This window comes from Simochromis diagramma, unplaced genomic scaffold (genome assembly GCF_900408965.1).
Source record: "Simochromis diagramma unplaced genomic scaffold, fSimDia1.1 OVJJ01000501.1, whole genome shotgun sequence".
Classification (NCBI taxonomy): Eukaryota; Metazoa; Chordata; class Actinopteri; order Cichliformes; family Cichlidae; genus Simochromis; species Simochromis diagramma.
Window position 1 is genome coordinate 1915018 of NW_024387320.1, and position 12068 is coordinate 1927085.

A 12068-nucleotide genomic window follows, 5' to 3' on the forward strand; every position below is an offset into this window, starting at 1 on the left:
GGAGACGTTTCAGTGCAACTGTAACATTCCTGACTGCCCGACAGACGGTAGCCTTGGAAACGTGCTCAGCGTCACCAATATTATACAGAAAGTTCCCGTTTGCAAAAAGCCGAAGTGCAATACAAATAATATATACAGAACTGAGAGAATGTCCGCGATGTGTCACATGAGCAATATTAGGCCTGAGGGTGTTATTCAAATAAATTATAGATTGTGCTGAAAAACGGTAACGTTCACACAGGAAATCATCAGGAAATGATAAAATGTCCGAACGCGCTCTAATCACTCTCTCCCGGCGGAGAGCTCTGCGGAGAATTTGGGCTTCAACATCTACTGGCTCTTCAAGGGAGGGGCACGCCATGTCCGACACTTCCTACAGTCAGGTTTCCGACAAAGAGGCGGAGAACGTCAGGGTTAGTTGAAGTAAACCTGCTAGGGGGCAGGTTAGCTTCACGGAGTGTGTCGTCATAGTAACTCACTCAGAATTAATCTAAACTCGCTTTGTGAAACCGAAAACCCAGAGTTTTCGTTAACTCAGGGTATACTTACTCAGAGTTTGCACTAAACCGGCTTCCTGAAATAGGGCCCTGGATGAAGTAATGTGAGATCACTGGGTGGCTTAAAAGGGGCTACGCATCGATAGTAGAAACATTGATCGGCAACCCTTTGATTGGTCGGCGAAAATGTCGAAGGAGCGCGCTCAGTATTTTTCGGCAGCAGAGCAAGAACTCTTGATTGAGGGATTTCAGGAGTATCGCTGTTGCTTTCGTATAAATGAAGCGGACATACCTGAGTGGCCGCGATCTAATCCTGTTTACATAAAGTAAGCCTGCTCCCAAGCAGGTTTACGCTTACGGATCTGTTGCTATGACAGCAAGTCCCTGATGAGCTTCGGAGAACCGAACGATCCAAGATCACGCGAAATCGTCAACAATCAAATCCAGCTAACTTACTTAGCGAGGTACGAAGAACGGACCCCTGCTGTTGTTGTTGTTGTTGTTGTTGTTGTCCATGCTCTTGTTGCTCATAATTTGCTGTTCAAAAAAATAAAATATAAAAGAATGACACAGTATGTACAGCTAGGCCTTCACAATTTATTCACAATTATGTAACAGTACAATAACATTTTTGTTAATAAAATCAATGAATAATTGTCATGAATGATTCCATCCATTCGCTTCCGCTTATCCTTCAATATATCGCGGGGGGCGGGGTACACCCTGGACAGGTCGCCAGTCTGTCGCAGGGCCAACACACAGGGACAGACAACCATTCGCACTCACATTCACTCGCACATTCAAACCTAGTGGCAATTTGGATTATCCAATTAACCTATCCCCACAAGTTGCATGTCTTTGGACGGTGGGAGGAAGCCGGAGTACCCGGAGTGAACCCACGCAAACACGGGGAGAACATGCAAACTCCACACAGAAAGACCCCGGCCTGATGATGGAATTGAACTCAGGACCTTCTTGCTGTGCGGCGTCATGAATGATTATTATCTCAAAAATAAATCAAAATAACTGATTATCATGTTGGCCATGATCATGTAGAAACACTGACCCCAGTATATGAAATTGAATTTTGTTAGTAGAATTAAATGTTGAGCTATTCCAAATGTTTTATACATTCAGTTTTTTTAAACATAATTTTGATGCTGGAAAATTTTGTTTGATCTGTACATAGAATATCCCTTTTATGAATATCCCTTTTATTTCTCCTTCCTGGATGAAGTCAAGTCTATTGTACTTAGCTAAGTAGTGCACTTTGTTTTTACAGAATGTATCAACTTCTTAGAGTTTCTTTGACGACATCTGCAACTTCCAAACAACTTTCAGATTGCAAATGCCACACGTAGATTCCTCTCCATACTTTCTACCTGTTAAATTTATGAAGAAATAACCCAGAAACAGTCCAAACAGCTTTTGAGAAAATTGCTGAAAGAATTTGGAGCGCCTCAAAATAAAGACTGCATAAAAAATAAAACATATTTTTTCAAAATTTTTGAACTGAAGAGTTTTCAATTTGAATAACTGCATATGCTTTGACATCAGAGGAATAACATATAATTCTGCATATTAGTTACATGCAAGTTAATGTTTGACGTACCTTTGAAGTTTATAAAAGTACCATACTGCATCCCCAACAACATTCAAGGAAAGCAAAACACCAAATAACGCCCAAGCAGCAGCGGATGCTGCTACAGAGACAAAATAATGAAGAATATTATTAACATTAACATATTATTCATTCTCATTTTTGCACTATTTAGTTTTATAATTCACATTTAGGTGATTCAGGCACTATTCAAACAACATGTACGCAACACAAACCAAACATAGCAGACCACAAAGAACACAATTCACAGACCAGCTTGGTTGGAGCCAAATAAATGCCTCTGGTGCTTTTTGCCGGTGGTAATTGTGCTACTACTGTGAAAAACAAAGAAAGTGGGAAGGTGAAAGGTGTGTTGGAGTGAGAGAGAAGGTAAGGCAGAAGTGGGGGAGACAGTGGGTATTCATGTAGGTGAAGGGAACACATGTTGAAGTGTTTAGTAGGTACGGCGTTGAGAAGAGAATTGTAGAAGGACAGATGGTAGTAGACAGAAGCGGTCCTAGCCTGTTTGGTGCCCTTGGCGAACACTCCCCTCCCCCCTCTTGTGGAGTCTTGCCTGGTGTAGTAGACCCCAGTCTGTCTCTGTCTCTCTCTGTCTCTCTCTCTCTCATATATAACAACTTTGTTGTACTGACAAGTTCTGAAGCATGAAAGTAAATGAGATAAGTTGATATGACTGTGAAATGAACCTATCACAAGCTGGGACCTGCTCTGAGTTTCAAATGGTGGAACTGGCGTGACACAACCACTTCTTTAAGCTTAAAAGATCAAATAGCATATCAGAAAGACACAACGTCCTCAAAAGGTCAAATCTAAAGATCAGAAACAAATTCACTGCACAGCTAAATCTAAGCTGACCTCACCTGATGCCACATGCACATAGAGCTGACCATATTTTTTTCCATATCTGTTAGATGCTTCACACTGATAGAGGCCATTTAGATCAGAGGTCAGACTCAGCAGTTGTAGCTTTGCACCATCTGCTTTGACACCAGGCTGTGGCAAAAGCTGGCCAGATCTGGAAAAATATGAAAGAGCTTCAGTTATTAGCTTTTTGAGCTAACCATTTGCTTACGCACACCAAGACGATGTATTCTTTAATTTCAACCTACTTTGCATAGCCCAGGTAACTCACATGTTTACAGTCTTCTATATAAGTTCATAACTTAAGAGTATTAAATATCAAACAAATTCTTCAGTTAGACCTTTTCAAGTCTTTTCAACGCAGAAGAGCTCGCTCCCCAATCCTCCCCAGCTACACACCTCATAACATTAATAACTTTTTTGCATTTGGTTTCAATCCGGTCAATATGCTCGAATCACCATTCATTTCCTGCACGATCTTCTTCTTCTTCTTCTACCATTTTAACGGCAGCTTGCATCCATAGATGTTGCATTACTGCTACCCCCTGGAGTTTACTTATATCACATCTAACTCTTTAAATCCTCTTAAATAATCCTGTATTTCTCAGAAACTGAAGAACCACTCCTTTCCCTTCTTGACATCCTAACCAATCAACCGCCTTTTCAAATTTGAATTCCCCCTTATTTCCCATTTCTACCCTCATCATTCTCCTATAGTTACCATATCTCCTGCACTTAATAAAAACATGTTCAACCGTTTCCATAACACCACACCAATTACATAACCCCTCAATTGTTTCCCCATCCTTAAAAGTCCATTCAGGCAACAATGCCCTATTCTTATTCTACTCATATAACAATCTCCTCCTGCCTATTCATTCCTTTATTTGTTTTTACTTCTACTGTATTTTGTACCCAGTAAAATCCCTCTAGTTTCATCATTCCATTTTCCATAACTTCTTACTGTCTTTCCAAACTATACACTTTCCTTCAGATTTAGATAATGGTATCTGAACATCTACGTCTACTCTTTTAATAACTTTAGCCATCTTATCCGCTCTTTCATTAACTGTATCGCCTTTATAACTGGCATCAACGTTATTACTACACTTTTGCCCTGTTCACACACTCTGTGGTGAGCAAACATAACTTCATACAGAATGTTCTGATCATTACTTGTATTCCCATTTTCAATCCTTAACACAGCTGACAACGAATCACTGCATATTATTACTTTTGCAATTCTGCTGTCTTCCACCCATTCTAATGCCATCAATATGGCATATAGCTCTATTGCATATATACTCAGAAAGTTTATGTTCTTTTCCCAAACTTGATATTTAATTCTGGAACTACCAGTTGCTTCACTTTCTGGATCTTTCAATCCATCTTTGTACACCTGCACATAGCCACTGTACTTGCCCTCGAATCTACTGTAAAATTCTTGACAAAGATCTGTTGTGACTTTTGATATCCACATATGTTCTATCTACTTGGACAATCCCATGTCCAAGTGGGCCTTAAAGGCCATACCACTGTCTGGCTGAATTATTTGTCATATACCTTAAATGCTCTTGCTCGATCATCCCCAACCCATCCAATACTATTATTGAACTCCTTCCCTCTTTCTCAACAATGTTCCAACACCTTCTTTACAGGATGATTCTCATTGGGACCTTTCAAAGAACCCAATAGTTAACCATTAACTGCTGCCTTCTAATATGCAGAGGCTTTTCTCCTGCTTCCACCTGAAGAGCACATACTGGCGTTGTTTTAACCGCCCCTTAACAAATCCACAACACATGAGCTTGGATAACATCCAGCTTCTTTAACCAAGTTTTAGCCGCTGCCCCATACACCACACATCCATAATCAATCCTTGATCGAATTAATATGACACAGATACTTTTAAGTGCATTAAAATTGGCACCCTATGACAACCCTGCTAAACACCTCATGATATTAAGAACCTTTTTACTTTTCTCCACAATGTGCTCTCCAGTTTTCCAAGTTAACTTCCTATCAAAAACTACTCCCAAAAAGCAAAAGCTCTCCACCCTTTCTAACCCTTCCCCATACAAGAACAACTGTATATCTTTACCCTATTTTTCTATTTGTGAAAAACATGACTTTAGTTTTCTCAACAGAAATTTTAAACCCCACTCCATTCCCCACTTATCTATCCCCTCTTGAATTTTTCATAACTAGATGGTCAACATTCCTCCCCCTTACCCAAGCCACTCCGTCATCAGCGAGAAGTCATTTACCAAAACTATCAGATATCTCTTTTAAAATATCATTAATCATAACCGAAAACAATGTTGTTTGAGTTGTTTCATCACTTCACACCCCCAAAAAGCAACACTATGTTCTCCACCGCAACTACAACATTATGGCTCAACTCCCACGCCACACTTCCCATACTCATGGTCTGCAGAAAACTGAGCACACCTTCTCTTCCTTTTACACACTTTAGCAATATGTCTAAATTTGTGGCAATTAAAACATCTCAGTGGCTTGGGTACAAATTCCCTCACACCGAATCTTACAAACGCTCCTTGGTCATTCCCCTTACCCCTTTAACCTCACCATTTCTTAACTTTAAGTTCTCCACCAGGTCCTGCATACTTACAGTTATCTGTACTTCCACAATGACTCCTTTACTTCCATTGACTCCCCTTTTCCCAACCCTTTCCAGTATTTTTCACTTTAACTATACACACCCCCATCAGTTTCACTTCCAAATTACAGCCAATCAGTAGATTACCATCTCTGAGTAATTTAGCATACTTAATTTCTCCCTCTTGTGCTCTAAGCACTCTTGGCAACTTAAGTAGATCCATTCTCTTTATTCCCTCTTCCTCAAACCTCAAGATGGCATTCATGGTTAGATTTGCTCCCTCCCCTTTACCTTCACTATCAGATCCTTCCGAACTACCCTCACTTCTCTTTTTCCTTTTCCTTTCACTAGCCCTGTCCCTCTTCCTGCCCCTTCCCAACTTTCTCCCAATGATTTTCTTCACACTGCCCGCCAACCTCCTCCTCTTCACTATCATCCATGTGTTACATGTTATACAGTGCTCAATCCAATACCTCTCTTTCTCTCTTAGGACGTTTTTTTTTTTGTTTGTTTTCTTGTTACTGTACTGAAATAAATATTTCAACTGAAATGATTATTCAAACTATTTTACCTGCTCCAGGTAAATTTTGCATTCGGGTTGGCTTCTGTCACACACTCAAACGAGTCCTCGGAAATCTTCTTAATGTTCACTTCTGTGGGAGAAACTGAGAAAAGACAAAGAAACACATGTGTTAATCCTGAAGTTGGAAAATATTAAATCATATCACTATAATGTTTCAAATTTGCCTGAATCTTGTCAAAGCCACTGTTTTAGTTATTTTTCATTTAGTTTCAGGGAGCGATTCTTTCATATGCTTTCAAGGTTGTCACCAGATCACCCACAAACCTTTTCCTCATCTGCTATTCTCTGTGCACACCATGAATCATATGACTGAGGGACATGAATGAAGCCCAATGAAGTAATTTTGAAGCTTGATAAATTAATTTGAAACAGCCTTTACGTCTTGACGCGGTGTTTAGTCATGTTGGAAGTAGAAGGTCAAAAATGAATAAATAGATCCAGATTAGAAACATTCTATTCTGCAAGATAGGCTGTGTTACTCAAATCATCGTTGAGTGGTGTTTCTATTTCACTACGATTACCCTGGATTGTTGGATTACCTTGGACTGCATTCCTCTGAGAAATGACTGAATATCAAGAAATACTCTTACTGACACTTTAGCTCAGCTGAACAAAGCTTATCTGAGTTTTCTGGGTATGTTGACCTCAATGGGCATCGCTAATTCCACGCTGCTTTCAAGAATCCAAAAATAACTCCAACAGTAATGCTCTTTGCAGTTGAAACTGTTCAATTTATCTCATGTTTCTATTTAGTCGGTTTTGACAAAAAGGAGCTATTACAAGCACAATTCCCCAGACCACAAACAACTAAGTGTTTTGAACAACTTAATTCATGTATCAATATATAATGTATATATTGCACACAAGCATTGCAGATAATGTATTGTCACTTGTCAGCAAATGAAGGAACACATCACCGCCTGAATTAAAGAGAAATAGTTTCATCCAGATTTCCTCCCTTACCAAATGTCTGTCATGCTAAACATGGAGGCTAAAACGAAAAACTCTTCATTAAACATTTATTGCTAACTATTGCTGCTGATTTTAATTCTTAGTGTGTCCGTGTATCTTTTTCATATTTGATTTAATAATTAAAATAATAAAATATTTAAAATCGACAGACAAAAAAGAAGACAAATAATAAACTACATCTGCAGCTGATACTCACAGTAGACCTGTATGGTGAAGGGCAGGGTTTCTCCTTTAGACAGGGAGTCACCACTGATGACACACTGGACCTGGTGACCGTTAATCTCTCTCGTAGGTACGCCAAACAGAGACCTGACTGTGGTAGTTGTACCGTTGTCATACTGTGTGGAGTTTGTTGTCGTCCTCACTTTGTCTCCCAAAGCACCAGTGAGCCACCTCACCTCTGCAGGAGGCTTCGATCCAGCAGCCGTGCAGGTAGCAAATAAAACCTCTTCTGTACCCAAAGTGTCCTTGATGTTTGTGAAAGGAGGCACTGGGAGAGTTACAGCAATAAAATAAATCAACATGCAAGCAGGATGGTGAAAGTAACTCTGTCTCTGTCTCACACACAAACATTTAGAATATTTTAAATAAAAAATGAAAAAAAGTTTTTATACCAAGCAAGTTCAGAGGTATCTCAGTTTTCTGATTTCCACTGGGAAAAAAGGTGAAGATGCATGTGTAGCTGCCTTCATCCTTCAGGGTAACATTGGATAACTGGATTTAAATCGAGCATCTTCTCCATTGACAAATTGTGGACCCTCTCTGGGTAGGACAGTTAGGAAATTGTCATTGCGAGGTTTTTCTCTCGTCTTCCTCTGCCAGGAAATCTGTGTCAGGTCATCATTGGTATCAGTGACATGACACAGTAAGATAGTGGTGCCTCTTTGAACTGCTGTTACACTTCCACCGATCATCTGGAGAGCTGTAAAGAGCATGAAACACTATTACTATTAGCTGAGATATGAATGCAATAATAAATGATAAAATATGTCTTAAGTATAATGTATCATGTTATAATGTCTTTTTTTAAAATCATCATCATTAAGAAAAGGTGAGTGAAAATTTGGTGATTTTTATCTTTCGCTTTGAGATTTTTTTGAGACATTTAGGTTCAAAACATTGTGTCAGATTTAAGCGTGCGAAAATGGCCTGAAAGTGTGTCAAGAGACCGTTTTTGAAAAATCTGTATCTTAAAATGTTTGATATGTTTATGCCATTCAACAAAGGTTCTTCTAGAAATTTTTTGATTTGAGATGGAATGACCCAGAAGCAAAAATACACCTCTATTATCTTGGATGATTTCAAAGATACACTTAGTTCTAGGAGAACCAGTTCACTTAAAATGAAAAAGATTAAAATTTTGGTAATGGCACCACTGGCAAAGCAAAATCTCATGTATCTGCTAAAACTAAATTTGATTGATTGGCTATAAAATGTATAAAACGATTGAGCTTCACTAAAACAGCCAGAATTGCTTCTAGATTGTAGGGGATCAAATACCTTTCTCACTCAATAACACGCCAATCGATTTATAACTTTTATCTAATGTTTTTCTAGATTTTTTGGATGGCATTCAGTCTCTCTCCAATAAAATGAAACTACAATAAAAATTAGAGAGTACCCATTTCTTCGTAAATGAGGAAATTTAAAAATTCAACACGGATCAAATATTAATTACACTCACCTATAGATATAGTGTCTGTCTTATTAGAACCATACCAGAAACCGAACTAAACAGAAACTGTAACAAGCTGATAATAAACTATAACAAAGACATACAAAATTAAATAAATAAATAAAAATCATCACCATCTCCTCATGTTGAAAATATATAAAGAGATTTGCCACAGTCTCGCGTGCAAATGGTGTTCCTCAATCTACAGCTTTGCACTGACTGATTTTCCCAGAACGCTCAGCATGAAACAGCAGTTTTTTCAAACCACATATTAGGCTTAATGGGAAACTATGGAGTGTTTGTATTTAGTAAACCTCTGTTTTGTAGTAGTATCTTATCAGGATTTCGATTATAAATGGCTTTTTTATCTCATTTGAAATCATGTATGTGGATTCAAAGGACAATCTATGACCTTCCTTGATTGTCAGTATTAGGGATGCACCGATACCGATGCCGGTATTGGGTATCGGCCTCGATACCACATTTTCTAAAGTACTCGTACTCGTTAAAAGTCCCCCGATACCGAGGACCAATACCACGGTCTGAGACCTGTCTATGTTTGAGCGGCATGTAAGGGGTTAATCACAGGCGCCGAGTGCCCGCCCCCAGGCCCCGAGTGCCCGCCCCGGCTGCAGCTCAGAGCGGGGAGAAAGCGAGGCGAGACATATCAGCTGTGTGGAACTATTTCAAAGTGAACAAAGACGTGAAAACAAAGGCTCCCTGACTGCAAATTGTTCTCAGCGAAATTGTCCAGAGGAGGCTCTAAAGGTAGCGCATTTAACACAAGCAATTTAATCAAGCACCTAAAATCCCAACACAACAACGAGTACAAAGAGTTTACCCACGCTTATTTACCCACGCTTATTAGCACAGAGGAGCATAGCTGATGCTATAGCAGTAGGACGGAAAATAGTTGGGCATTTTAAACATTCCGCCTTAGCCTACTCCCGCCTCGAGGACATTCAGGGACAGCTCAACCAGCCAATAAAGAGACTGCAGCAGGACGTACAGACGCGCTGGAACAGCACGTATTACATGCTCCAGTCCCTCAGCAAAAGCGAGTGCACGAACTCCCTGACTATCTCACCACTCAACAATGGGCTCTTATGGAGACGACTGTTGCCATCCTCGCCCCCTTTGAGGAACTAACTAAAAAAGTGAGCAGCTACGACGCACTAGCCTCTGATGTCATCCCAGCTGTGACTGTGCTAGTGAGACTTCTAAACAGAGAAACAGACGAACAAATTTAAAATTAAATTTTGTTTTTTTTATAATTATTTATTCTGTAATATGTTGCATACAACATGCTTTTCATTTTAAATAAATGTTCTTAATTCCAAACTAGTCCCTTGTTTGTTTGGTTTTTGTTAAATTATAGGACTAAAGCTGTTACCTGCAAATTTAAATCATGTTTTTATTAAGTACTCGGTATCGGCGAGTACTGAAATGCAAGTACTCGTACTCGTACTCGTACTCGTTTCCAAAAAAGTGGTATCGGTGCATCCCTAGTCAGTATGTAGCGTTTTGGATTTCTAAAATGACCATAGTCTCTTGAACTTAATTTACTAGAATATAGCTTTTTTTTTTGCCACTGCGTAAACACCTTGATCTGCAGTTACATCAGCACAAAAAGCAAGGACAGGCAGCATTTTCTACTTACCGTCAGCGTCGCTGGTCAGCAGAAGCGCAGATATCGGCACCAAACTACAGAGTATTATGTAAAATTGGCTTCACATTAAATTATCACAATCACAGCCCGTGAAAACAGTCATTGCTTTTTTCCAGGAGAAACAGCCAGGATGACATCAAGTTGTATTGAAACTAGTCTGTCTCTTTTTTTCTTTCTCTCTCGGAGCCTGGGAGCTTGAGGGTCCTGCACACTATCTTAGCTGTTCCTAGGACTGCGCTCTTCTGGACAGAGAGCTCAGATGTTGATCCCGGGATCCGCTGGAGACACTCGCCTAGCTTGGGTGTCACCGCACCTAGTGCTCCGATTACCACTGGGACCACCGTTGCCTTCATCCTCCACATCTTCTCGAGCTCTTCTCTGAGCCCTTGGTATTTCTCGAGCTTCTCGTGTTCCTTCTTCCTGATGTTGCTGTCATTTCAAACTGCTACAGATGTCACTACGGCCGTCTTCTTCTATTTGTCTACCACCACTATGTCCGATTGGTCAGCCACCACTATTTTGTCCGTCTGTATGGTACTCGCCATCAGTGTTGGTCAAGTTACTTGAAAAAAGTAATCAGTAACTAATTACCGATTACTCCCCCAAAAAAGTAATCCCGTTACTTTACTGATTACTTATTTTCGAAAGTAATTAATTACTTAGTTACTTAGTTACTTTTTAAAAACACGATTTACAACCTGAATAGGTGATAAAGCGATAGATCTTTCAGCCCAATTCTACTTTTTCTACATAATCCATCATACAAAATGTAATCAAATGGAAAAGTCTCTTTTTAAAACTTGTTTTATTAGTTTTAACCTTTTAACTTTATGCATCAAGCAAAAATTAAATTATATGCAACATTCTCTGACTGGAAGAAATTTGTTTTAAACCTATTTAAACCTATTTTCTGCACATTCCAGCACATAAAATATATATTTTTTGTGTGTTTACACTCACTCTTTCAAATAGATGCAAGTAAAACACAGCAGAAAATAAATAACATCAAAGACTAGCGGTCCTGTTGCTCTATTTTCACCTGTAAAGCAGGAGTGGTGTACGCGGAGGTTTACCCTGGTGCAGGTGTGCCGCAGCGGTCAGTGGAAGAATCCGCGAGTTTCTCTGTGAGTTTCCCATTACGTCATAGCGCACTTGGTGCTTGCTTGGAAGTTTAGGGGGTTTTTTTTCGCTTTAAAAAGAAGTTTTCTTCCCACGCACAACGGACAATAATGTTTTTGTCACTTTTTATGGAATCAAACTCAAAGTAAGGTCAGTACTTCCACGCTTTAAACGCTGCACACTCATACTCTCTCCCGCACTCGATATATGATGCACTGTTGATCTGCACACAGCTGTTGTCACGAACGTCGCACTCGCTTACGTCACTGTCATGAGACATTCTTGCAAAAAAAAATCACGGTTTTAGTAACGCAGTAATGCAGCATTCCTACGGGAAAGTAACGGTAATCTAATTACCGTTTTTGCAATAGTAATCCCTTACTTTACTCGTTACCTGAAAAAAGTAATCAGATTACAGTAACGCGTTACGCGTTACTGCCCATCTCTGCTC

The 12068-nt window shown here is 39.5% G+C and overlaps 1 pseudogene; it reads right to left on the minus strand.

The window, feature by feature from the left end:
* Nucleotides 1-1444: 1444 nt before the first annotated feature.
* On the minus strand, nt 1445-10124 carry LOC120717511 (annotated as a pseudogene).
* Nucleotides 10125-12068: the final 1944 nt, after the last annotated feature.